The 26,433-nt window shown below is 38.4% G+C and overlaps 1 protein-coding gene across 3 annotated transcripts in view; it reads right to left on the minus strand.

The window, feature by feature from the left end:
- The window catches only part of RNF144B (ring finger protein 144B), a 248,435-nt gene that overhangs the window by 116,698 nt on the left and 105,304 nt on the right, over positions 1–26,433 (minus strand). Inside the window, exon 2 of one of the 3 annotated variants that reach the window (XM_060189308.1) lies at positions 13,480–13,574. The exons of 1 other annotated variant lie outside the window; for it this stretch is intronic. The gene's annotated coding sequence lies outside the window, so the exon portion shown is untranslated. Of the gene's footprint in view, positions 1–12,797; positions 12,934–13,479; positions 13,575–26,433 lie in introns of those variants that run through there. One more of the 3 variants, XM_060189309.1, reaches the window with a different exon arrangement.

The following is a 26,433-nucleotide window of genomic DNA, read 5'->3' on the forward strand; positions in this document are numbered from 1 at the left end:
TTACATAAATCCCCACCACATCATAGAAATAAGGCAGATGTATGGCTAAATAAACTCTGTGATCTCCAGTCAGATTTTCACTGACCTTTATTTCAGCAGCCTCCCAGATACCATCACAGGAACTAGAACCTTCCCTGTGCACAGTTTAGAAACCACTTTAGTTTCTCACTCTACACATAAAAGATTTTTGAGCAAGTGGCACAGGCCAGGGGGGATAGCACAGTGGCTTATGCAACAGATTTTCATGCCTGAGACTCAGAGATCCCAGGTTCAAGCCTCAGCACCACCATCAGCTAGAGTGGAGCAGTGTTCTGGTTAAAGAATATATTTTTAAATAAAAGATTAAAGTGAATGACATATAATGAACACTTTAAAAAAAAACATAAAGTCGGGTGGTAGCACAGTGGGTTAAGCACACATGGCGCAAAGCACAAGGACTTAAGGATCTCGGTTCCAGCCCCTGGCTCCCCACCTGCAGGAGAGTCACTTCACAGGTGGTGAAGCAGGTCTGCAGGTGTCTCTCTTTCTCTCCCCCTTTCTGTCTTCCCCTCCTCTCTCCACTTCTCTCTGTCCTATCTAACAATGACGACATCAATAACAACAATAATAACTACAACAATAAAAAACAAGGGTAACAAAAGGGAAAATAAAAAATAAAGAAATCCTTTCACCATTGACTCCCTGAAATGGAGCATCCTGAATCTCTCTAATGATTCCCAACACCCTGCACCCCACACCTTGCACTTGAAATGTTTATGAAAGGTTCTCAGGTGTCCCACTGTTTCTTCATTTATGTTTTATTAAGAGTTACTGGTCTCTGGGACTCAGGCGGTGATGCACCTGATTAAGCGCTCACATTACACTGCACAAGGACCCAGGTTCAAGCCCCTGGTCCCCACTTGCAGGGGGGAAAGCTTCATGAGAGGTGAAACAGGGCTGCAGGTGTCTCTCTCCCTCCCTCTGTACCTTCTTCCTCCCCTCTCAATTTCTGTCTCTATCCAATAATAAATAAATAAAGTTTAAAAAAATAAACACTTCAAAAAAAGTTACTGGTCTCCACAACATGAAAACTTTTCACAATCCCAAAGACTAGTAAAAGGCTCAGAAGGTGCCCACAGGAAAAATGGCCTAACACTTGCCATATCCCTCTGGTTTTCTGATGAAGCCACACCTTGAATGGTACACTGACAAATCACACACACCCCATTCCAATCCAGGGTTAGACAAAAAAAAAAAAAAAAGAAAGAAAGAAACATATTCTTTTCAAAGAGGTGGTAATTCCTTCTTACAGGCTTCTCAACTTGTTTTGCCTCAGACTTCAGATTTTACTTAAGTAAGAAAGTGACTTGAATGTTCCATACTACTGCTTGATTTAAACCAGTAACAATTATAATTACTTTTACAGTTAAAACAAATGTGACCAAGCTTCATATATGGTGTCAAGAATTCACTGGGGAAAAAGAATCTTGGCAGGGAATGCATGTTGGAAAGAAGAGAAACCTGATAGTTGCCCTCAGGTTTAAATTTCCCCAAGTTAGTAGCAAGGTTGGCTGCAAGATAGTAAAGACAGACCTTAACAAAACTGTAGGAACATTGTCTGCTTAAATATAGCTAACCGTAAAGCAGGACAGATTGGCTGAGGCATACAAGGAAGGAAAATGGATATATCACATCTAATTTTGCATAAATTGCCAGGAAAGAGGAATCAGGGGTTCTATCTACTCTGAGTATCTCTTACATTATAAACTGCTCATTATATGAGAAACAAGTAGTGTCTGGTAGAAAAGAATAGGAAAGTCACTTTTTCCCTCATGTGTTTTCATAAGAATTGCCAAAGAAAGGAATACCTCAGGAACTGTGCTCAAGCACAGGATGTATAAGGAATTTTCATATTCTGCTGGCAGCCTGAAAAAGCAATCTGTTCCAAAAATGCAGAGGGTGAGAGAGCCAACATTCAAAGTATTTTTAACGAATGTAGTTTTTGTCTGTTTCACTACCCAAAAAAATCACAGTAGTTATTCCACTGCATGAAAAATAAAAATGCAATGATTGGAAAGAATGTTTTAGTAGAATACTTACCTAGTTAATTAGGATTTGTATATCAAATCTTTTAATTTAAATAAGCTGATAAAGCACAATTAAGAAGACTGAGAGAAACAGAAAGCTCAAAAAACTAGATATTACTGATGTAAAAGAATATTAATAAAAATGCCATTAATCTGTGCTAGGTTCATAGTTACAGACTATGCTATAAAGCCTCAGAATTACTCAAGAACAAGGGGCAAAACAGAAAAGGAGTTACATTGAATATTTGTTTTCAAGCCCATGTAAGACTGAGTCATCCCTATAAATAAAAATATGAGTGCATCACTGCAAGAGATAGCTAAAAAAAAGGGGGGGAGGTTTCTCAGGATAGGTAGACTGAGGTATTGCCTTGTATAATAGGAAGATATTTTCAGGAACCGAATAAAAAGAACAGCAGTCCAAAACCACCTTCTCAGACTTGTCAGGAAAACTCACCCTACTAATCAACATCATTTGAAATTTTGTACTGCATTGTCCTTAGTACTTTTACCCAATGTTTAAGATTTGCATTGCTGCTGGTATATATATATATTCATGTATTTATGAGAAAAAGGAGAGAACCCGAACATCACACTAGTATACGCAATGCTGAAGATACAACTCAAGACCTCTTGCTTGAGAGTTCAAGCATTTTCCACTGTCACCTCCAGGGTCATAGGTTCATATTCTTAATAAAAGCTATTATAATAGGTACTGACTGAGTCTAATAAAATGTTGAATATCATCATCATTATTCAAATTCTATCCTGATTACAGTCAGGGATGGAAGGTAGACCAGTTGGCTGAGAGAGTAGTTCAGAAGGGTATCAATTTATGAAAGACTTCCAAACTGGTCAGTGTTGTTATTCTCCCTGTTTATATCTTTGACCCATTCTGGTCTGGTCATTCAGTAACCAGATGAACTACTACACTTATATTACTTATATAGTAATATAAGAAAACAAACAAAAAACCCACACATTCTGATATATACCATAGTAGGGCGTGATCAGTTAAGAACATAGGCAGCCTAGCTAGTAGTCAGAGAAAATGTTCCTGAGTATAAAATATACTCACATAGGCCAGTAAAGTAGCTCACTTGAGTTTTTGGCCACGCACATGAACCAGGATCAAACCTGACCCTCAAGGTACTGAAGGAAGTTTTGTTAACTTTTTCTCTTTCTCTGTTTCTGTCTCTCTCCAACCACCCAAACACTAAAGCTCTGGTGATGATAATAATAATTATGTAAATAAGCAAGTAGGTATACATTTTTTAAAAATAATGTTCAGGAGTCAGGCAGTGACACACCTGGTTGACTGTATGCATTACCATGCACAAGAACCTGGGTTCAAGGCCCCACTCTCCACCTGTGGGGGGGGATGCTTCACAAGGAGTGAAGCAAGTCTGCAGGTGTCTGTCTTTCCTTCTTTCTTTCTCTCTCTCTCTCTACTTCCCCTACCCCTCTCGATTTCCCTCTGTCCTATCATGTAAAATAGAAAGAAGAGAGGGGAGGGGCCCGGTGGTGGCGCACCTGGTTGAGCGCACATGTTACAACGCACAAGGACCCAGATTCCATCCCCCAGTCCCCACTTGCAGAGGAAAAACTTCACAAGTGGTGAAGCAGTGCTGCAGGTGTCTCTCTGTCTCTCACTCTCTCTATCCCTCCCCTCTCAATTTCTAACTGTCTATCCAATAAATAAATAAAGCTAATAAAATTTTTAAAAATAAATAAATAAAGGAAAAGAGAGGGGGAGGGGCCGGGTGGTGGCGCACCTAGTCCAGCGACATGTTATAGTGCCTGTGAAAGGCCCTGGGTTCAAGCCCTTGGCCCCCACTTGCAGGGGGAAAGCTTTGCAAGTGGTGAAACAGGGCTGCAGGTGTCTCTCCATCTCCTCCTTCCCTCTCAACTTCTGGCTGTTTATATCCAATAAATAAAGATAATAAAAAAATTTTTAAAGAGGGGGGGTGAGAAAACAATGGCCAGGGAGATGGATTCTTAGCGTCAGCAGCAAGTCCCAGTGACAACCCTGGTGGTAAATAAAATAATATTCAAGGCTAGTGAACAAATAAATATCTTCACCCATAAGAAACTTTGTCATCATTCAAAAAAAGAAAAAAGATAGCTTTGAAACGATTCAGTATAAAAAGGGGGGGCAGGTAGTGCACCTGGCTAAATGCTCACATCATAGTGCACAAGGACCCAGGTTCAAGAGCCTGGTCCCTACCTGCAGGGGGAAAGCTTCATGACTCGTGAAGCAGGGCTGAAGGTGTCTCTCTCTCTCTCTCTCTCCCTATCTTACCTCCCCTCTCAATTTCAAGCAGTCTCTATCCAGTTAAAAAAAAAAAAAGCCAAAAAATGCTGTGGAGGTAAATAGCTCTTTAAAATTTAAGAGGCAGCAGTATTGTTTTACAAAGGTATTGAGGGAGCCCGGCAGTAGCGCAATGGGTTAAGCACACAAAGCACAAAGCCCAAGGACCGGCGGAAGGATCCCAGTTTGAGCCTCCGACTTCCCACCTGCAGGGGGGTCGCTTCACAAGGCGTGAAGCAGGTCTGCAGGTGTCTATCTTTCTCCCCCCCTCTCTATCTTCCCCTCCTCTCTCCATTTCTCTCTGTCCTATCCAAAAACAACAACGATAACAACAACGATAAACAACCAGGGCAACAAAAGGGAAAAAATGGCCTCCAGAAGCAGTGGATTCATTCGTAGTGCAGGCACTGAGCACCTGTGATAGCCCTGGAGACAAAAAAAAAAAATCTATTTATTACGGTCATATGATGGTACACCCAGTTAAGCACATACATGGCCATGCTCAAGGATCCAGGTTTATGCCCCCAGTCTCCACCAATGGTGGAAGCTTCATGGGCAGTGCAGCAGTGCTATGGGTGTCTCTCTTCCTCTCTCTCTACCCCTTCCCCATCACTTCTCAATTTCTATCTGACCTATATAAGGAAACAAAGGTGGGGGTACGTGCCTGCCAGGAACTGTAGATTCATAGGATTTGTACAGACACCAAACCCCATCAATAACCCTAGTGGCAATAAGAACTAAATAAGCAAAAAAATAATAAAACTTGATCAACGTGTCTCATGTGGTAGAAAAGATAACTTTTGTTCTTTCCCTGCCCCCTATCTTTCTCTTTCTATCTAAAAAATTGGGCCTGAAGCAAAGCTAAAAAACCAAGAGAGACTGAAAAATACTTCAATCTAATTCTTCAGGGGTTTTTAAAAAATATTTATTTATTTATTTATTTATTTATTCCATTTTGTTGCCCTTGTTGTTTTTTACTGTTGTAGTTACTATTGTTGTCATTGCTGGATAGGACAAAGAGAAATGGAGAGCGGAGGGGAAGACAGAGGGGGAGAGAAAGACACCTACATGGTGTATTGCACCAAAATAAGACTGGGGGGGGGGGGGGGAATACAGCTCCTTCAGAGGACCTAGTGGGGGGTTGTATTGTTATATGGAAAACTGAAATGTTATGCATGTACAAACTATTGTATTTACTGTCAAATGTAAAACATTAATTCCCCAATAAAGAAACAAGAAAGAAAGAAAGAAAGAAAGAAAGAAAGAAAGAAAGAAAGAAAGAAAGAAAGAAAGGCAACGGAAGACCTGCTTCACCACTTGTGAAGGGACTCCCCTGCAGGTGGGGAGCGCAGCGCTCCAACTAGGATCCTTACACCAGTCCTTGTGCTAATTCTTCAGTTTTATCACCATCATTTACAGCAAATTGGCAATAAGATTGTAACTCAGAGACCATTCTCATTTCAAAAAGAGAATGATATGTAAATATATTCCTATTGGCTTTTTTTGTAGGTGAAGAAGACAGATTAAGAGAAGCATTTTAAATATTAGTAAGAACTACTCTCTCAAATTGAGCTCTAACCCCACCAGTGATCCTTCTGGCTGGCACTCAGGCCTCCTCAGACAGGAGTGCTGGCTTCTGCTTTTCTTGGTCCCAGGAGCTTTCCACCTTCCCCAGGCCCTTCATTAAAACTTTTATTTCAGATTGCCATCCATTCTGCTGGCCTTTGGTCAGATACAAGGTTTTAAGGCAATTCACAGAACCAAACTGATGGGAAGAAGGGGAAGGAAAAAAAAAAGAAATTAAAGTACAAATACAGTCTGTTGCAACTATTTTAATAAGATCTGATTTTTCCCCGCTTTATTTATTGAGACATAACTGATAAATAAGATTGTGCAAGTTTAAGGTGCACAACATAAGAATTTGATTTATGTATATATTGCAAAATGATTACCACAATGAAATCAGTTGACACACCTATCACCTCATATAACTACATTTTTATGTTGAGAATAAAACCTTATTCATACATTTTTCCTACAAAATATATGAGAAACATATGTGAAGAAATATGAGATCGTGGTCAACAAAGTCTGTGACATTATCATAAGCTAACTCTAGACCCATATAGCATATAGAGCATCTGGGATGTCAACTTTTAACATTTGTAAAATGTCAGTCCTTTTTCTAAAAAGTACAGTTCTTTCCTTCTTTCCCTTTCCCCATATTCTCATTACCACTGCAGGATACAGCTCCAGGAGAAGAAATCCATTCCAGTTTTCCTAACAATATAAACTTATCAAAGGTAGGAGTGAATATGAGATGAACAGCTCAATGATATTTTTGGCATTGTTATTTTACATTCATCTTGGAGGCTCCCTCCTCGATACCACCACTGTGCCCTGCCCACCTCTTTTTAATCAGTGGTTACCCTGCCTCCCACAATTATTCAGACAACCCTGCTGAATAATTTTCTTTCCCTTCTCTGGCATAACAACAAAGCATAGAAGGAGGAAGGAATGCCACTTAAAGGCAGGTCAGACAATGATGTAATTTACAGATCAAGAAGAAGTGTTATTTCAGAAAGCCCCATAAAGCAAAAAACAGACTGATTTCATGGGTCATGACATAATTAGGAAACTAACTACACTTTTTTAAACCACAGACATCTAAATCAACTCTTTCTCCAAATGAATAAAAGCAAAAGCACATGAAAACATTACCCATTTCTGTGGCAATTAGAAGTTACATATAAAAAGTTTAAGTAGAAACAAATTTAAAACCAGTTGAAAGAGGAATTTCCTCTCTCCATAATAAATAAAGTGGGGGGGGGGGAGGCAAAGGGTTGGTGTAGTTGTGTAAGAATCCATGATGCAGGAAACAAAATCAGCCCACCAAAAAAAAAAAAAAAAAAAAAATCCACATTTAAGATCACCAATAGATACCAGGGATGTAAATGCAACTAAATACAGACTCCACCTATATAGTATAAACTAGCTGATGAGGTTGTCAATTGATAGTTTCATATAATCAGACACAGGACATTCGTGGATCTATAACTTCAGCCACAAAACCAGCAAAGAGAGAAATGAGATATCTTGTTTATCATCACAAGACAAAACAATCAGTTGACTAAATGTCTGGATTCAAACTTAAGACTGTGAGGAGTTAGAAATCAGTGATAGGTAGGTTTCAAACACAGTTCATTGACACTATGAGCCATGTGACCAGAACTATCTCCAGCTATGAATATGAAGTATATTTCACCCAGGTTGTTGTGTTTTCAATTCAAGAAAGAGATGTGATCAAAATTAAGAACCTTCTCTTTCTTTGTTACAAAGTATTGGTTACCTTACTCTCTTTAATATATTAATTTCCATTTTTAATAATCATTACAGTATGAGTTTAGAAGCACTCATCATCCAAGTAAACAACTTATTTTTTAAAAAAGGAACATTAGTATAATATTACTCACATGTGTCTAAATGTGAAAAAACAAAACTAATTTTATTAATATGGGTGCTATGATGCCTCTTCAAGTTGCCTAATGCTCAAGTAACAACAGGAACTATTACCAAAAAAGGAAGAAAAGAAGTGGAGGGGCCCAAGGTGGGAATACTCAGGAGAGCACACACCTTACCATGTGCAAAGACCCAGGTTCAAACCTCTAGTCCCTACCTGCAGGAGAGTCTCACAAATAGTGAAGTAATGCTACAGGTATCTCTCTTTTTCTCTCTCTACCTCAATTTTTCCTCTCAATTCCTCTGCCTCTATCAATAAAAAGGAAAAAAAAAAAGAAAATTACAAACATCAAAGTAGTTTTTCCATTTTTTAGTGATTAGTAGTGGGTTACAAGATTTAAGATCACAGTTTCACACTGCACCCACCACCAAAGTTCTGTGTCCCCATCCTCCCACCTCCCAAAGATAACCACCACAGTTCTCATAAAATTCATCCAAGTACTTTTTAAACTCAGGTGAAACATCATGAGTTAAGAATTACCACCCTGGCTGAGCAAGTTGTGGTATATAAACACAATAGAATACTACTCAGGTATTAAGAGTGGTGACTTCACCGTTTTCAGCCGATCTTAGATGGAGCTTGAAAAATTCATGTTAAGTGAAATAAGTCAGAAAGAAAAGGATGAATATGGGATAATCTCATTCTCAGGCAGAAGTTGAAAAACAAGATCAGAAGAGAAAACACAAGCAGAACCTGAACTGGAATTGGCGTATTACACCAAAGTAAAAGACTCTGGGGTCAGGGATACAGATCCAAGAAGGATGAGAGAGGACCTAGTGGGGGTTGTATTGTTATATGGAAAACTGGGAAATGTTATGCATGTACAAACTATTGTATTTACTGTCAAATGTAAAACATTAATTCCCCAATAAAGAAATTTTATAAATAAATAAATAAATAAATAAAAGAATTACCACTCTAGCAACCTGGAAGATAGCACAATGAATTCTCAAACATGAGTTCCAAGTTCAGTCCTCAGCACTGCATATGCCAGATAAGTGATGACCTGGCTTTTCCTCTCCCTCTCACTGCCCCACTTCTTCCTCCCACTAGTAAGTAAATAAATTTTTTTTTTAATTTTAAAATTAAAAAAAAAATATATATATATATCACAAGACTTACATGTGTGAGTCCTGCCACATATGCCAGAGTAGTGCTGTGATCAATCTCTCTCTTGTAAAATAATTTTTAAAATATTGAGAGGTTGGGCAGTGGTGCACCTGGTTATATACACACATTACAATGTACAAGGACTCAGGTTCAAACCCTCAATCCCCACCTGCAAGAGGGAGGCTTCACAGGCAAGGAAACAGTGCTGCAAGTGTCTCTCTGCCTCTATCACCCCTTCCTCCTCAATTGCTCTCTGTCCTATAAAATAAAAATAATAAGTAAATTATTTTTAAAATAAATAAATCTTGAAAATATATATTTTTAAAAATTACCACTCGGGGAGTCGGGCGGTAGCGCAGCAGGTTAAGCGCAGGTGGCACTAAGCACAAGGACCAACGGAAGGATCCCGGTTCGAGCCCCCGGCTCCCCACCTGCAGGGGAGTCACTTCACAGGCGGTGAAGCAGGTCTGCAGGTGTCTGTCTTTCTCTCCCCCTCTCTGTCTTCCCCTCCTCTCTCCATTTCTCTCTGTCCTATCCAACAACAATGACACCAATAATAACTACAACAATAAAACAACAAGGGCAACAAAAGGAATAAATAAATAAATAAATAAATAATTTTTAAAAATAATTAAAAAATTACCACTCTAGGCTAAAATCACTTCCAAGCATACATGAATTCCTTCTCAACAAAAGACACATCTTCTTACCCCTGCCATCTTACCCCTCCTGGGGCAAACACTAGTCACTCAATACTAGAGTGGATTTTTTTTTTTTTGGAATATACCTAGATTAAGAAAAATAATAAAGGCTTAGTTTTTTACTCACTTCCAATAATACAAAAGCTAAAAATATATTGATATTTCAGGCTGGGGAGATAGCATAATGATAATGAAAAAAAATTGCATGCCTGAGGTATCAAAGGTTATAGGATTAATTTCCAGCACCAAAGCCAATGCTGAGCAGTGTTCTGATAAAAAATAATAATAAATAAATAAATAAATACTGCTAATTCACTATAGCAAAGGAGCTTCCACTAATCAGGAGAGATAAGCATGGAGGGGGAAAAAATGGTCTTTATGTTCAGGATCAGTGACAGCTGATACCTGTTCCCTAAAACTCAAAGAAGAAAGTATGACTTATGTGACAGCTTGGCTTCTCTCCCATATTCAAAACACTCAGTTGCACAAAATAGATTCAGTACCCAACCTGTTTGAACTTTGTTTCTCTATCAGCATCTGGGTTCAGCATGATTCCTGACTTCTATCTCAAATGGATTTCTGAAAGAGAATTTCACTCAACAGGAAAGTAAACTCGAAAGTCAAGGTGAGGGGAAACACAGAGGCAGGGTTAGCAGAAACAGTACAGAAAGGTTATTATTAGGGAGTAGGGGCAGGCAGTGGTACATGTAGTAGAGTACACATGTTACAATGCACAAGAACACAGGTTCAAGCTCCTGGTCCCACCTACCTGGGGTGGGGTTAGGGGACGCTTAATAAGTTGTGACACAATGCTGCAGAAAATTCCCTCTCTCACCCTCTCAATTCCCTCTATTTATATTAGTAAATATTTTTTTTAATATTTATTTATTTCCTTGTTGCCCTTGTTGTTTTATTGTCATAGTTATTGTTGTTGTTGTTGCTGGATAGGGCAGAGAGAAATGGAGAGAGGAGGGGAAGAGGGGGGAGAAAAAGATTGACATCTGCAGATCTGCTTCACCGCTTGTGAAGCAACACCCTTGCAGGTGGAGAGGCAGGGGCTTGAACCGGGATCATTAACGAGGGTCCTTGTGCCTTGTCACCTGCCCTTAACATGCTGCGCTACCACCCGACTCCCAATAAATAAATATTTTTAAAAATAAAGGTTGTTCTAATGTCCTTATAAATACTCTTAAACACTACTTTTCAAACAAAATTTTTAAAATTTATTTTTGAGAGAGATGCAGAGAGAGAAAGACACAGGGATAAACACCAGAGCACTGAACAGCTCTCTCTGCAGGAGATTGAACCTGGAGCTTCAGAGCCCTCAAACAAAAACTTAAACAGACTTTCTCAAATTATCAGTATTCACATTGCTGGAAAGATCGTTGCCGGGAAGCTTAACGGTCTTACTATGGAGACAGAATAAATTTTTTCCCTAATAGAGAAAATTCTCTCTGCTAAAGATTCTAACGCTGAAACCCTAGCTCATGAAAATCTGGGAGACCTAAAAAATACTTATTACTAAAAGACAAGTTTTAAACTGACCTACTTTGGAAGCCTGGATGCCTTTAAATTGCCAATGAACTGAAACCATTCATGAGAATGGGGCTTTTCAATCCTGAGAATGTTCTCCAGGACTCAGCACAAAGGTATTTGGCATAGATGACTGTAAATATTTGTAAAACGCTGGGTAAATGGACAGTGTTTGACCACATTCAAACCTCACTTCCAGCACAGTAATGTAAAAGCAAGTTATCTAGGGTAACTGATTTAGGGATTGAGGCTTTTTTCTACTTCTTCTTTTTCTCCTTCTCCTTCTTCTTCTATTTGCTTTTAATAAAATGCCAAGCAACCTAGTTCTACTACTTTACGTCTTTTTTTTTTTTTGTATCCTCTGTACATACCCTGATTTATTTACTCAGTAAGACTGCTTCAAGTACTCAGAGGTAACTTCTGAAACAGAAGGGTTTTTTTCCTTATTACCTTATTTTTTCTAAGTTTATGGCCAGCACAAAAATAAAATATTAATCAAAGGTGTGTATAGGTAAGAAAAGAATTGTGGTGAAATATGGCCTTGGATTTCATAATACCATTCAGTTATCTCCAATTGTGGATCTGCTACAGGTTTTTTTCTCCCTCATCTATCCTCAAGATAATTTCAGAAATACTTAAGGGACTATGACACATGATAAGAACTAGGAGTAGAAAGAAAAGAAGGAGTAAATAGAAGTGACCAGCAGATGAAATAGATTGTGAAAGGGACTAAAGACTCATCTCAGTGAAAGCTATAGTAGCCAGATATTTTAATTAGCTAGCAACTCTATAAAAACTGACTGGGTTTCCCTTAGCCTCTTACTCACACCCTGAAAAAAAATTGAGTCATCTCAAAGTTCCTTTATTTGGCTTCTGGACTTAGATAACCGCCTCGCTCCCGCCCCCCACCCCCAAAACACACACACAATCTTGCTTCTCCAGAAACATAAGATACACTGTTCTTTAATTCAGACTTCAGATGTTCTGACAAACATCCAGAAGTGGCAAATTAGAAGATAATCTTATTGGAGTTCAAGTTACTGTTTTGATAAGATACATGCAGCAGACAAAATTGAGAAAGTGGTAGACTATAGTGGAGGTAAGACAAAGATCATTTTCCCAGGAATCAGAATTTGAGAAGTATAAGCATCAGGAGTAACCTTAGAATAAATTCCTTGAAATCAATAAGAAAAGCAAAAGTCCCCTGGAAGGAGTAATCTACAGGCTGCTTTTCTTTACTGAAGCAGGAATCAGTTTCATTTTAACTTGAGATCAACAGTACAGGATCAGAGTTTCATTCTATTTTATCATCGATTACCTGACCAAAAAACAAATAATAATAATAATCCCTGTAATGTTCAGTCAAGTTACCATGATTACAACATATCCTTTATGACCACGTATATGATAAATGCTTTGCATTTCCAAACAAAAGACAAACATTTGAGATTAAGCTAAATTTTGCTCTTTCCTTAAGATATAAGGTTTAACCCAGCCCTGAAACTTACAAGACATTCTGCTGAGACTATTTATTAGAAATTAAACTAGTTTCTCTTTACCTTGACAAAGACGTCTATTCTTAAAAGTTAACAGGTGTTTAAGGCACTTCAGAATGAATTCGATTTTGTCTGGTCTTAAGTACTAGCGGTAAAAAATGAAAATAAAAAGACAGCTGAAACTACAGTATCACAATAAGTCTCCTGTTCTTCACTCTTTCTTGGTCTAAAACCATTCCTGTCTTGCAATGCCTGCAGCGTTTTTAGAAGCTCGCTAAACCTACCCGGCAAGAGAGCTACGTTCCTCCTGGCCGCCACCACCGTTGGCTTCTCCGCAGCCTCCCTCGCGCGCGCACCGCCGGCGGGGACAGCTCACACGCCCCAGAGGAGGAGCTGTTTCATTCTCTCGCTCTCCCTCTGTGCGCTGCAGCTGACAGTTTTACACTTTGCAGAACTGGAATAGGACTCGGGCTCTCAAATCGATAGGGTCTGAGTAGGAGGAGGAGGAGGACCCAGGCACTTCCTTGCATTGGGAAGCAGCGCAGAACCTTGCAAGAGCGTGGGGCGCAGCTCGTCAGCAGCCACAGCAGTACCGGGAGCCCCGTGTTTACTTATACAGGAAGCTCAGGCGCAGCACTTCCTACTTCCCATCTGGGTTGCACTTCAACTGCAGGTGATGGTCTTAACCCTGTCCAACCCTGGCTGCTAGGACACCGTAGCTACCCAGTCCTTCTACACTACTCACTTGTGAGGACTTCACCCTCTTGTCCTTCTGGGATGGCTGGGGCAGCAATCCGGAGCTGGGCGTCCGGAAGCAGCCCCTACCTAGTATACTTCATCCTGCCCAGAAAGAAGCATCTCACCAAGTGGTCTGAGATTATTGCTTCTTGGCAAATCCCCTCCCAAGGCACCTTTCTTCTCCCTTCTTCCGTCCCATGTGGGTAAGTCTCTTCTACTTCCAGCAACCCAAACCTGCCTTCCCACCGTGCCAGAAAATTGTTTTTATAGAAACACTTCTCATGCACATCTCATCAAAACACCTTGTACCCGATTTGTCTTTTTGTGTCTGTTGTTAAAATTAGAATGCAGGCACGCACATAAACCAGCACAATCTTCATTTAACTCACAAATGATTTTATTTAAAGTGCTTTTTCAACAAATTATGTAGGGAATGCTTAGTAACCTAGCAGGTTGTAGTTTCAGCTAAAGAAAATTTAAGAGGGGGCAGCGGTGGCACAACTGGTTGAGCACACATGTTACAACACACAAGGACCCAAGTTTGAGACCCTGGTCCCCACCTGTAGGGAGAAAGCTTTGCAAGTGGTGAAGCAGAGCTGCAGGTATCTGTCTCCCTATCTCCCCTTCCCTCTCAATTTCTGACTGTCTCTATCCAGTAAATAAATAAAGATAATAAAAAACATTTTAAAAGGAGAAAGAAAATTTAGGAGAGTAATGAAGAAGGTATGGTGGAAGAGTTCTATATGTACCTTCCTCACTCTAAAACTTTGGACCTCTAACTTGTGTTATGAATATAACTCACTCACACCCTACACATCACATCACCAAAAGTTCCATTCAAAGCCCCACCACTGTTGAAAGTTGCAATTTAGTAATTTATTCCCTACTTTGATACAGTTACCTTTCTGTAATCACTCTGCAACCTCACTTCTCCCATGCCCTTTGTGCCATTGAAGTGGCAGCAGTAGACACCATTCCAAATGACACAAAGCAAAGTGTTTCTGCATACTGCAGACTGAAGGAATTCGCTAGGTCAAAGACAAGTGAAGAACACAGGCTTATTGATGTGTATGACAGAAGAACCAGCCCACCAGTGGAAGAGCAAAGGGAAGACAAAGAAAATGGACACCCAAACTACTAGAATCAGAGGATATTTAAGCTTGAAAAGTTCTTCCTAGCTTAATTCAAATACCTACTTTTCAAAATGGGAAAACATGCTGCTCAAGATTTAAATGGTTGACTCAAATAAAAACAGACCTAGAACAAAATCTACATCTGTATTAGGTAAGGTACATTTTCATGAAAGCCATTCTCATAGATGCCTAACTTCTAAGTCAGCAGTGTCTTAGGATAGAAGATGATCTATCACAAGGTATTTACTAGGTGTTATGATTATTGTGGATGGACATGAATCAAATGAAAAAAGGAAAGAAAGAACTAAATCAATATCTAACATGTTTTGGAGAAAAGATTTTCTTCATGTTTTTTGTCTTATTCATTGTTGTCAATGCACATTTTTTTCACCTTAAGTCAAAGTACAGTACAAAGTCTATTGCTTAAATTACCAGGCAATTAAATTATAATCTCTTATTAACAGGATAAGGGAAGAGACAGCTACCAATATGAATGAACACCCAGATTAAGTAATAAACATTCTGTTTTTAACGAATGTCTGGGAAGACAAAAATACTATATAGTTAGATAACATCAGCATTATTTTCAACCATGGTGTTTGTTAGCTTGTTTGTTTCTCATAAAAGTACTGCTTAACTCTGGTTTATGGTAGTGCAAGAAATTGAACCTGGGACCTGGGAGCCTCAGGCATGAGAGTCTGTTTGCATAACTATTATGTTATCTCCCCTACTCCAACCAAGCAAAGTTATAAAACTTTACTAGAAGTACCAAAACAATCTTGAAAAAAAAGAACTATCCCCATCAAGATCCCAACCACATTTTTTAGGAGGATAGAGCAAATGCTAAAAGTGTTTATCTGGAACCAGAAAAGACCTAGAATTGCAAAAACTATCTTGAGAAGAACAGAACTGGAGGCATCACACTCCCAGATCTCAAATTGTATTATAGACCCATTGTAATCTAAACTGCTAGGTACTGGAACATGAATAGACACACAGACCAGTGGAATAGAATTGAGAGCCCAGAAGTAAGCCCCCACACCTGTGGACACCTAATCTTTTTCAAAGGTGCCCAGACTATTAAATGGGGGGGGGGGGGGAAAGAGTCTCTTCAACAAATGGTGTTGGAAAAATGAGTTGAAATATGCAGAAGAATGTAACTGAATCACTATATTTCACCAAAAACAAAAGTAAATTCCAAGTGGATCAAGGACATAGAGCCATTGGCACCACCAGAAAAAAAAAAGTAGCATTATGAGCTGTGAATACAGAGAGGAAAAGGAGCTGATGTAAAGAATCAAGACAGGCTTCCTTGAGAAAAGACTTAAAGCTGTCTCAGATTACCAACTGGAGAGCCAGTGAGAAGCCAGGGCCAGCCAGTGTAAAAGCCATAGGGAAAGGAGACTTTGAAAGACTGTTTTCATAATTCAGACAGAGAGGATATGTTAAGAATAAATGAATGAAAAATGAGGATCTGAATTAGTACAAATATCATGAAAAAGAAAGAAATAAATGAAGAAAGATCTCAGAAACAGAAGTAATAGAACCTGATATCTGGCAGGATGTAGGGAGTGAAGAAGAACCCAGTAACTGAAAGTGGGAGCAAGAAGAGGCTGTGTTGAAAATGATGACAAATCTATTGAAATCCTACAGAATCAACGGTGCCTCTGGGAAAAACTGGAAGAGTGATTAGTTGTCACTGGAGAAAGGCATGGTGTAGGTCATCTTTTTGGAATGACCATCATTAATGTGGTGGTAATAATGGAATCACCAAGAGGTGAGATCATCCACAAAGGTGCCAGGTTGTACAGAGAAGCAGAGGCTTTGAACCCACACATACTCTGTCCTCTACTCATTATCATATACCAAGTTTTTGTTGTTTTTTTTAACCAGAACACTGTTCAGCTCTGGCTTATGGTGGTGCAGGGGATTGAACCTGGGGCTTTGGAGCCTCAGGCATGAGAGTCACTTTGCATAACCATTATGCTATCTACCCTCTGCCCCATATAACAAGTTTTAACATACCAAAGTTGAATATACTTGAAACTCAACTTTTTCATCTATATAATAAGAATGATGATGTTCATCTCACAGTTGCTAGGGAAGAAATGAGAGATATGTAAAGTGTCTAGATGGTGCCTGGTGGCACTATACTATCTTGGGAGTAGGACAGTGGACATCACCTTCTGGAACTCTGCAGTACAGAGCCTGCATGACCCTCATCTGCTATACAATAGAATTTTTTTTTTTAAAGATCTTATTTATGAGATAGGACGAGAGAGAAAGAACCAGACATCACTCTGGCACATGTGCTGCCGGGGATTGAACTCAGGACCTCATGCTTGAGAGTCCAAAGCTTTATCACTGTGCCATCTCCCGGACCACACAATAGAATTTTTGTCACTGTTATCCATCTAAAAAAGAAGGGAAGAGGGAAAAGAAAAAAAAAATCCAAAAAAATAACACAAAGGAAGGGCAGGGGTAGACAGCATAATGGTTATGTAAACACACTCTTTATGCCTGAGGCTCCGAAGTCCCAGGTTTAATCCCCTGCACCACCATAAACCAGAGCTGAGCAGTGCTCTGGTAAAATAATAATAATAATAATAATAATAATACAAAGGAAAACCAGTATATAAAAGATAAGTTAAAAAAAGTAAAAGTTTATTTATTTATATTATAAAAGATAAGTAAAAGAGGTAGTCTTCAAATAAACTTAATAAGGAACTGCTTCTTGGGGTCCGATGGTGGTGGTGCATATGTTATAATGTGCAAGGAGCTGGGTTTAAGCCCCTAGTCCCCACCAGCAGGGGGAGAGTTTCAGAAGTGGTGAAGCAGTGCTAAAGATATCTTTCCACTTCTTTCCTTCACTATCGCCCCCCTCAATCTTTGGCTATCTCTATCCAATAACTTAATAAAGATAATAAAAAGTATTTCAAAATTGTTACCTACCCCCTCCTACCCTATGGTTTTGTTAATTAATCCTTTCTTAAATTAAAAAAAAAAATTGTTACCTAAAAAAAAGGAACTGCTTCTTTTAGAATACAGAAATTAATGTAACCTTTTATATCAGACTAAGAAGTAAAATTCATTTTGGTGGAAAGTGTGGCAACTTACACTGATGATGTGTGGTTGTGAAATTATAACCTTAAAATCTTATAGTTTTACAAAACTCTATTAGTTCTCTAATAAATAAAAAAAAAAGCAAAAAAGAGTCCAACTACTACAATCTACAAAAATATTTTATTTTTTAACAATGGTTCATATAATATTATAAACTGTTCACTGGAGATTACAGTTATACTACCTTAATTATAATAATCACTTCCTACTTTGAATTATAGACCTTCCCCCCAAAAAAAAAGATAAACAAAATCTAGACATTAATGATATACACAAACTGCAGAAAATGGACTAACTTGTAATGTGCCCAAAGTATAGAGAGGCAAAATGGAAATACAAGGCACACATGAAGTTTTCCCTTCACTAGAGGCCAGGCGGTGATGACTCACCTGATTAAAGGTACAAAGTACAAAGCACAAGGATCTAGGTTCGAACCCTTTCCCTACCTGCAAGGGGAACACTTCACAAGTGGCAAAGCAGACCTGCAAGAGTATCTCCATCTCTCTCCCTCTCTATCCCCCTTCCTCTCTCAATTTCTCTGTCTTATCCAGTAAAACAACAACAACAAAAACTCTGCCAGGAGCAGTGGATACATAGTTCCAGCACCGAGCCTCAGCAATAACCCTGGAGGCAAAAATAATGAACAAATATATATAAATACAGATAGAGGGTCTGGTTGGTAGCACACCTGATTGAGCACACATGTTACAGTGCACAAAGACCGGGGTTTGAATCCCCAGTCCCCACCTGCAGGGGGAAAGTTTCAAGAGTGGTGAAGCAAAGCTGCAAGTGTCTCTCTCCCTCTCTATCACCCCTTCCCTCTCCATTTCTGTCTTTATCCAATAAATAAAATAAATATAATGACAAAAAATTAATTACTAAGAAATAGTGATAGAAATAATAGCCCATATCTGTGACCTTGAGAGTACTATAGTTTCCAATGGAGAGAATGGGGACACAGAAGTGTAGTTCTCCTAGTGGGAACAATACAGAATTGTACCCATTATCTTTTAATTTTTTAAATCAATTTATATTCACTACATAACATGTTTAATAAAATAAAATTAAAAAGAAGTTATGGGCGGGCCGGGTGGTGGCACACCTGGTTAAGTACACATGTTATAGTGCACAAGAGATCCTGGGTTCAAGCCCCTGGCCCCCACCTACATGGGAAAAACTTCAGAAGCAGCGAAGCAGTTCTGCAGGTGTCTCTGTCTCTCTCTTTGTCTATTTCCCCGGCCCTCTTGATTTCTGGCTGTTTCTATCCAACAAATAAATAAAGATAATAATAATTTTAAAAAGAAGTTATGAGGCATATACTCTATGGAATACTACCCAGCAATTTAAAAAAAAAAAAAAAGATGACATTGTGTCCTTTGGAACAAAATGGATAAAACTGGAGGTGATCATGCTTAGCAAAATAAGTAAAGAGATGAAAGAATACTACTGATGGTTTCACTCATGTGAAATCTAGAAAACTCATACACATGAACTTGAAAAAGAAAAAAAAACATAAAACAGGAACAACAAAAAAATAAAACAGAAGCAAATAAACTGTTTCCAAAATTTTCTCAGAACTGGGATGGTTATCTTTTGGGGAGGTGAGAGAGTGGAGACACAGAACTTTGGTAGTGGGTGTAGTGTGTAAGTATACACTGTAATCTTACGATCTTGTAACCCACTATTTAATCACAAATAAAAAATAGGAAAAAAGAAAAAAATCTTCCCTTCATGAGACATATATATATATATATGTATATACATACAAATATGTAAGTTATTTAACAATATTACATCTTATATACTATTATATGTATGTGACAGGCAATAGATATTATAAAATGTACTATGGAGAGTCAACAAGTAAATTACTCTTTTTAAGTAAAAGGAAAATTGAGATTCTTTTTCATGTTGATAAAATCACTCCTATCTATTTTAGTGTCTAAGTTAGTAAAACATACATTTATTTGACAACTTCATTACATCCTGCGTTGTCTTTCTCAATTAATGATTTGTTCAATTTGAAGAAGTCAGATGAAAGAACACAGTATTGGGTAATCAGTTTCTGCAGTAGGTGCAATTCTCTCTCCACAGGAAAAAAATTATGGCAAAGGTCATGGTCTTCTGCCACTGACAATTTGGTCACTTCTCATTTCTAAGCAGTAGAAATTTTCATCCATATTTTTCAATTGTATCTAATGATAGTCATCTTACATATCAGTTGAGTGCAATGAGAATAGAACTATGAATAAGAAACAATACAAAATAAGAATAGAAACAGTTACAAAATAATATGAGATCTCTAACAAGTTGATATCTAAAATATAAATAAATTATACAACCCAGATACAACAAAATATTAAAAAGTATGAGCAGACACTTCTCCAGAGATGACATACAGATGACTGAAATCATGGAGAAATACTTCATATCACTTATTAGAAAAATGCAAATCAAGACCACAATGAGAACAATCTCACTGCATTATAGCAGTGAGAACAATCTACATCAGAAAGACTGGGAACAGCAAATGCTAGTGAGGGTATAGAGAAGAAGGAACTCTGCCACACTATTTGGTCTTTTTAAAATTTATTTTATTTTATTTTTTTTAATAATTTATTTCTTTATAGGGGAATTAATGTTTTACATTCAACAGTAAATACAATAGTTTGTATATGCATAACATTCCCCAGATTCCCATTTAACAATACAACCTCCACTATGTCATTCATCATCTTTCATGGACCTGTAATAAAATAAAATTTATTTTATTTTTATTTTATTTTACCAGTGCACTGCTCAGCTCTGGCTTATGTGGTGTGCAGGCAGGGAGTGTACAACCTGGGGCCTGGGAGCCTCAGACATAAGAGAGTCTGTTTGTACAACCATTATGTATCTTCCACCCTGCCACACTACTTGTGGGATTGATAAAATGGTGAATGAAGGCTTTTTTTAAAAATGGGAAAAAATGGTCAAGTGGTATTGAATGCATATGTTACCATACCCAAGAACCTGGGGTCAAGTCCATGGTCCCCAACTACAGGGGTGGAAGCTTCATATATGGTGAAGCAGGGCTGCAGGTGTCCCTATCTATCTATCTATCACGCCATTCCATTTCAGTTTCTCTCTGTCTCTATCCAATAAATAAATTGATTAAATTAAAATTAAATAAAATTTCAAAAATGAGAAGACTTTAAGACCCAGCAATACCATTCTTAAGCATATGTACAAAGTATGTAAATATAATTATAATTTAGAAAAATACATTCACCACCCCCATGTTCATAGCTTCATGATTAATTATAATCAAAACATTGAATCAGCCTAAATATCCCTCAAGAGATGATTGAATCAAGAAGCATATATATATATATATATATATATATATATATATATATATATACATACACACACACACACACACAATGGAGTACTACTTGATCACAAAAAAATGTATCATTCAGGACAAAACAGAGGAAAGTGAATGCGTTTATACTAAGTGAAGTAAGTGAAGACATTAAAAATAACTACCAAGTGGTTATACTCATATGTGGAATATAGATGACTAAAACAAATGAGCCTCTGAGGTCTGGGGGAAGATGAGTGGCTGCTAATGGGTCTTGGGTTTCTTTCTAGAGTGATGAAAATTTTATAAAATTACATTAAGGTGATGATTGAATAACTTTGTAACTGGGTTACAATCACTGAATTGTACACTTTATATGGGCAAACTGTAAGATATGGGACTACTATGTTGATAATGCTGTTAAATATCTTAAATGAAGTTAAAAGGAAAATGAAAAAAAGACAATAAAAGAAGTATTTCAGTTAGTGGGGGGGAAAATGAACTTGCAAAATAATAACAACCAAACCAACTCTTAGATTTAGTGAAAATTGTATTCCTCAAATCTTTTAAATAAATGAATTCCTGAAATAGACCAACAGTAAAATACCTAGTATTCTCCCGAGTTGTCCTCTTTAGTCAGTGTACTAATTACTTCATAGGAAATGCTGGATATCTATATACTACATAGATACTAAGAGCACAGATGAATTTAAAGTCAAGCTGTCTCTTGACTTAAATCATGAGGAACTGTTCTTTAACATTCCACTCCATAGGAACCAATTACTCATCGATGAGATTATTAAAGATATTAATTTTCCAGTGGGATTTTATTTTGATGTAAATGGCTAATTCAATACTTGTCCTACTCTTCCCTTTCCCCATCTCCTCTCACTTCCTGCAAAACATATGGTGGATTATAAAATCCCCAGAGAAACTGAGAGCCAAATAGAAGTAATAAATACTATCATCTGCAATAGATTAAAGAAATCAATGTTAAAAGCATGGAAACCACTGTTCAATGAATGATGGATTGAGGAATGCAGTTTCCATGAAAAGGGGGATGATTTTAATTCTATATCTTTATTGGAGGAGGGAATTCCCTAAGGTGGGGCAAATCTGTTTCCCTCAACACTTGTTATATAAGTCCCCTGGACCCTCCACAGTATGTCCTAAGAAAGTAAATGGTCATTTCAATTTAACTGCCCCCTCCAGAGACATACATACAGCATGTTCAGTATAGCATTCAAGCAAATCTCAGAGAATTTGCTAGTTAGCAGCTGTTATTGCAAAACCCATAGAGTCTCCAACAATGCCTGCATCCCAAACAAAATGGAAAGGTTTTTAGAGAGTGTCCCTAAAAGAGATCCTCCCTTTTCGCTACGGCACCCAATGAAATCATTTTCAGACTAAAAATATCATCATTTTAAATAACAATTGTTGGGGCTGGGTGGTGGCACATCTGGTAGAACACACATTACAATGCACAAGGACCTGGATTCAAGCCCCCAGTCATCACCAGTAGGAGGAAAGCTTTGTGAGTGGTGAAACAGTGCAGTGGGTATCTCTCTGTCTCTCTCCCTTTCTATCTCCCCTTTCCTCTCAATTTCTGGCTGTCTCTATCCAATAAACAAAAAAATATAATAAAAATAACAAAAGTAAATAGCAATGACTGTACAAGCTTTCGGTTATGAGAAGTAAGAATTATGGATATAGTGAAAAGCATAACAATAGCTATCACTGTTATGAGATCCACATGAAAGGTGTTGAATATTAATCTAGAAAGTGTTCATCACAAAGAGAACATATTTTTATTTTTTCTTTTCTTTTGTATTGAATCTTTTTTTTTTTTAATTGTTTCTTTGTTTACCAGAGCACTACTCAGCTCTGGTTCGTGGTGGTGTGGAGACTGAACCTGAGACTTTGGAGCCTCAGGCAGGAGAGTCTGTTTGCATAGCCATTATGCTATCTACCCCCACCCTCTTTTTTACTTACTCTATATAAGATAGATGTTTGTTGAGCCTACTGCAAAAATCACTTCACAATATATGTGAAACAAACTAATGTGCTGTATGCCTTAAATTTATACTGTGATGCATCCCGATTATTTTCACAAAAAAGAAAAATAATTGCAGTCAGATAATGTTTTCTACAAAATTCCCTTTTCCAGGGACCAATATGAATTCCATTATGAATTTTTAAATATATATTATGCCTGGCCCACATAGCTATACTTGTTTCAAGAAAGTCATTGTGTCACTAGTTGCAAGTAACTAATGATCTCTGAAAGCCAAAAGCAAATAATTTACTGACCAGATTTGTCTCTATTTAGCTAAATATCTCCTCTAACACAACACTTACACTATTCTTCAACTGTGGTACTTATGGAGCACTATATGTCTATCACCCTCAGACGTCTATGGAGAAGAATGTCATATTTCTTTCACTTTCCACTCACATCAGGCCATCACTCAACCAACCATGTGCCAAAAACAGCTTAGATTGTCTTCTGAGCATATTGCTCTGTGCTTATTTAATCATACTGACATATAGTGCACATAATGCACTCATATTATCTTATCACCCATTTATCTTACCTCGCTGAACTGTCTACTTATACTATGTGTGCTTAATTCGGTGTGCCACCACCAGGCTCCACAACTTCTTTTTTTCAAATAGAAAGAGAGAAACAGAAAGAAAGATACCACAGCATCAGGATCCCTCTAGTACAGTGGGGGCCAGATTTGCATCCAAGTTTCATGACTAACAAAGCCAAGTGAGTTATCTTGCCAGCCTGCTATTCTATATATTTTTAATATTTGTTTTATTTATTTATTTTATTTTTATTGCCACCAGCGTTATTGCAGGGGCTCAGTGCTGCAGGATGAATCCACAGCAGCTATTATTTTTTTCTTCTCTTTCCTTTTCTTACTTGATAGAACAAGGAGAAATTGGAAGGGAAGGGAGTTAGAAAGACCTGCAGTACTTGCTTCACTTCTCATGAAGCTTCCCCCCCTACACCCCACCTGCCGCAAATGGGGAGCAGGAGCTTGAACCTAGTTCCTTACCCATGGTATTGTGTGCACTTAACCAAATTTAAATTGAAAAATATTTGTATATTATGACTATTTTATGATTTTATTATGTTGCTTAAGTGTAATATTTCCTTCAATTTCTTTAAAGTTTTCAGTTTATTCATATTTCTTCTTTTTTAATGTTTTATTTATTTATTCCCTTTTGTTGCCCTTGTTTTATTGTTGTAGTTATTATTGTTGTTGTTGATGTCATAGTTGTTGGATAGGACAGAGAGAGGGAGAGAAAGACAGGCACCTGCAGACCTGCTTCACCACCCATGAAGCAACTCTCCTGCAGGTGGGGAGCTGGGGGTTTGAACCGGGATCCTTTCACCTTGTGCTTTGCACCATGTGCGCTTGACCTGCTGCATTACCGCCCGACGACCCCCTATATTCTATTATCTTATATTGGTATTCGATGTAACATCTATAAAGTGAATTGAGGAAGTACAAATCTCTTTCCTATAATCTGTAGATTTGTTTTTATATTTTATTTATCTTATTTTTGAGAAAGATGCAGACAGAGACACAGAAACACCAGAGTACTACTCAGCTCTGGCTTATGGTGGTGTGGGGGATTGAACCTGGGACTTTGGAGCCTCAGGCATGAGAGTCTGTTTGCATAACCATTATGCTATCTGCCACACCCAGACTTATTTTTATTTATTTTAAAAAGGAGACATTAACAAAACTGTAGGATAAGAATTTTTTTTAATTTTAAATTATCTGATGCTCAATAACAAAGTAAGCAGCCCATCCATCTCTAAGACCTTGGGTATCCTTGGTAGGGTGGGGTCACAGAACTCTGGTGTTATTATCTTGTAACCTTGCAATTATTAAATCACACTATACACCATAGCACATGGTGTGTTATGAGTTCCCTCTTAGTACTTTTCAATCCACTAAATCCCTCTTATATTCTTTTTTTTTTCTCCTTCCCCCTCCCTTCTCCTTTCCCTTCCCTTTCTCCTTCTTCTTCTTCCTCCTCTTCCCCCTCCTCTTCTTTCTCTTTTTCTTCTGCTCCTTCTTTTTCTTTTACCAGAGCACTTCTGAGCTCTGGCTTATGGTTGTACAGAGGATTTAACTAACTTTGTGACTTCTAAAAGTAAGCCTCTGGTTTCTGATTGGGGGCCAGGGATAGTCACTCTGCTTATGAGGTTAAGAACTGCAAGGAGTCCCACTGTTGCTCACTCAGACTTTTAAAATATTTTATTTTATTAATTATCATTATCATTAATGCCAGCAGAGTTATTGCTGGGGCTCGGTGCGAGCACTATGAATCCTTTGCTCCATGTGGCCATTTTTTCCTTTTTTTTTCTTTTTTAATTTTTATTAGATAGGATAGAGAGAAAATGAGAGAAGATGGGGAGAAAGATAGAGGGAGAGAAAGACAGGCATCTGCAGACCTGCTTCACTGCTCCAGGGGCTTGAACCTGGTCCTTGTGCTTGGTAATATGGTATTTAAATGTGCACACCACCTCCTGGATCCCAAAACTATTTTATTTTAGAGAGAGAGAGAGAGAGGGAGAGGGAGAGGGAGAGGGAGAGGGAGAGAGAGAGAGAGAGAAGAGAGAGAGAGAGAGAGAGCGCCCCTCTTATATTCTTTATCTTCTCTGTAGGCTATGGGAGCCTGCAGGCTTTTTAACTATAAGTAGAGGTTTTAGCTTAATTACTCACTCCTGACCAAGAGATAAAACAGGGTAGGGGGGAGAGAGATAGCACAGTGGTTATGCAAAGACTCACACACCCTGAGGGTCCAAAGCCCCAGGATCAATTTAGCAGCCAGAGCCAAGCAGGTGGACACTCCTTAGCCTTGTGAGTTTCTAAACAAATGCAGCTTGTACTCTGCTATTCCCTGGTTCTGAGGCAATTACTCACCAGGTCTCCCAATTCATCAGGACAACAGTGTGGAAAGGCTCCCACTATACATCCCCACTTCTAGACCACCAAGGAGTAGATCTTCTAAGTTACCCAGTCAGTTCTCTGCCCACCCCACCCCCACCCCAAGTCAGCATGGGGCCTCCCTGCTGCTGCTCCAGCCTCCAAGGGACAGTAGCAATGGAGACTCACAGTTGCATTTGGTGAGCCTTGGGGGATCCTCTCCTCCCTTCAGCAGTCTTTTTGTTGGTAGAATTCACACACTGGAGGTGGCACCTCAACTTGCAAACTGTCAGACTGTTACCAACCACTCCAGAATGAGATACAGGCTTTTAGCCCCAGAATCTCTCCTTAGGCTCCTCTCTGTCCATAAGCCACACATGTTTGCACTCACCTGTGACTTGGTGGGT

This window comes from Erinaceus europaeus, chromosome 4, assembly GCF_950295315.1.
Source record: "Erinaceus europaeus chromosome 4, mEriEur2.1, whole genome shotgun sequence".
Lineage (NCBI taxonomy): Eukaryota > Metazoa > Chordata > Mammalia > Eulipotyphla > Erinaceidae > Erinaceus > Erinaceus europaeus.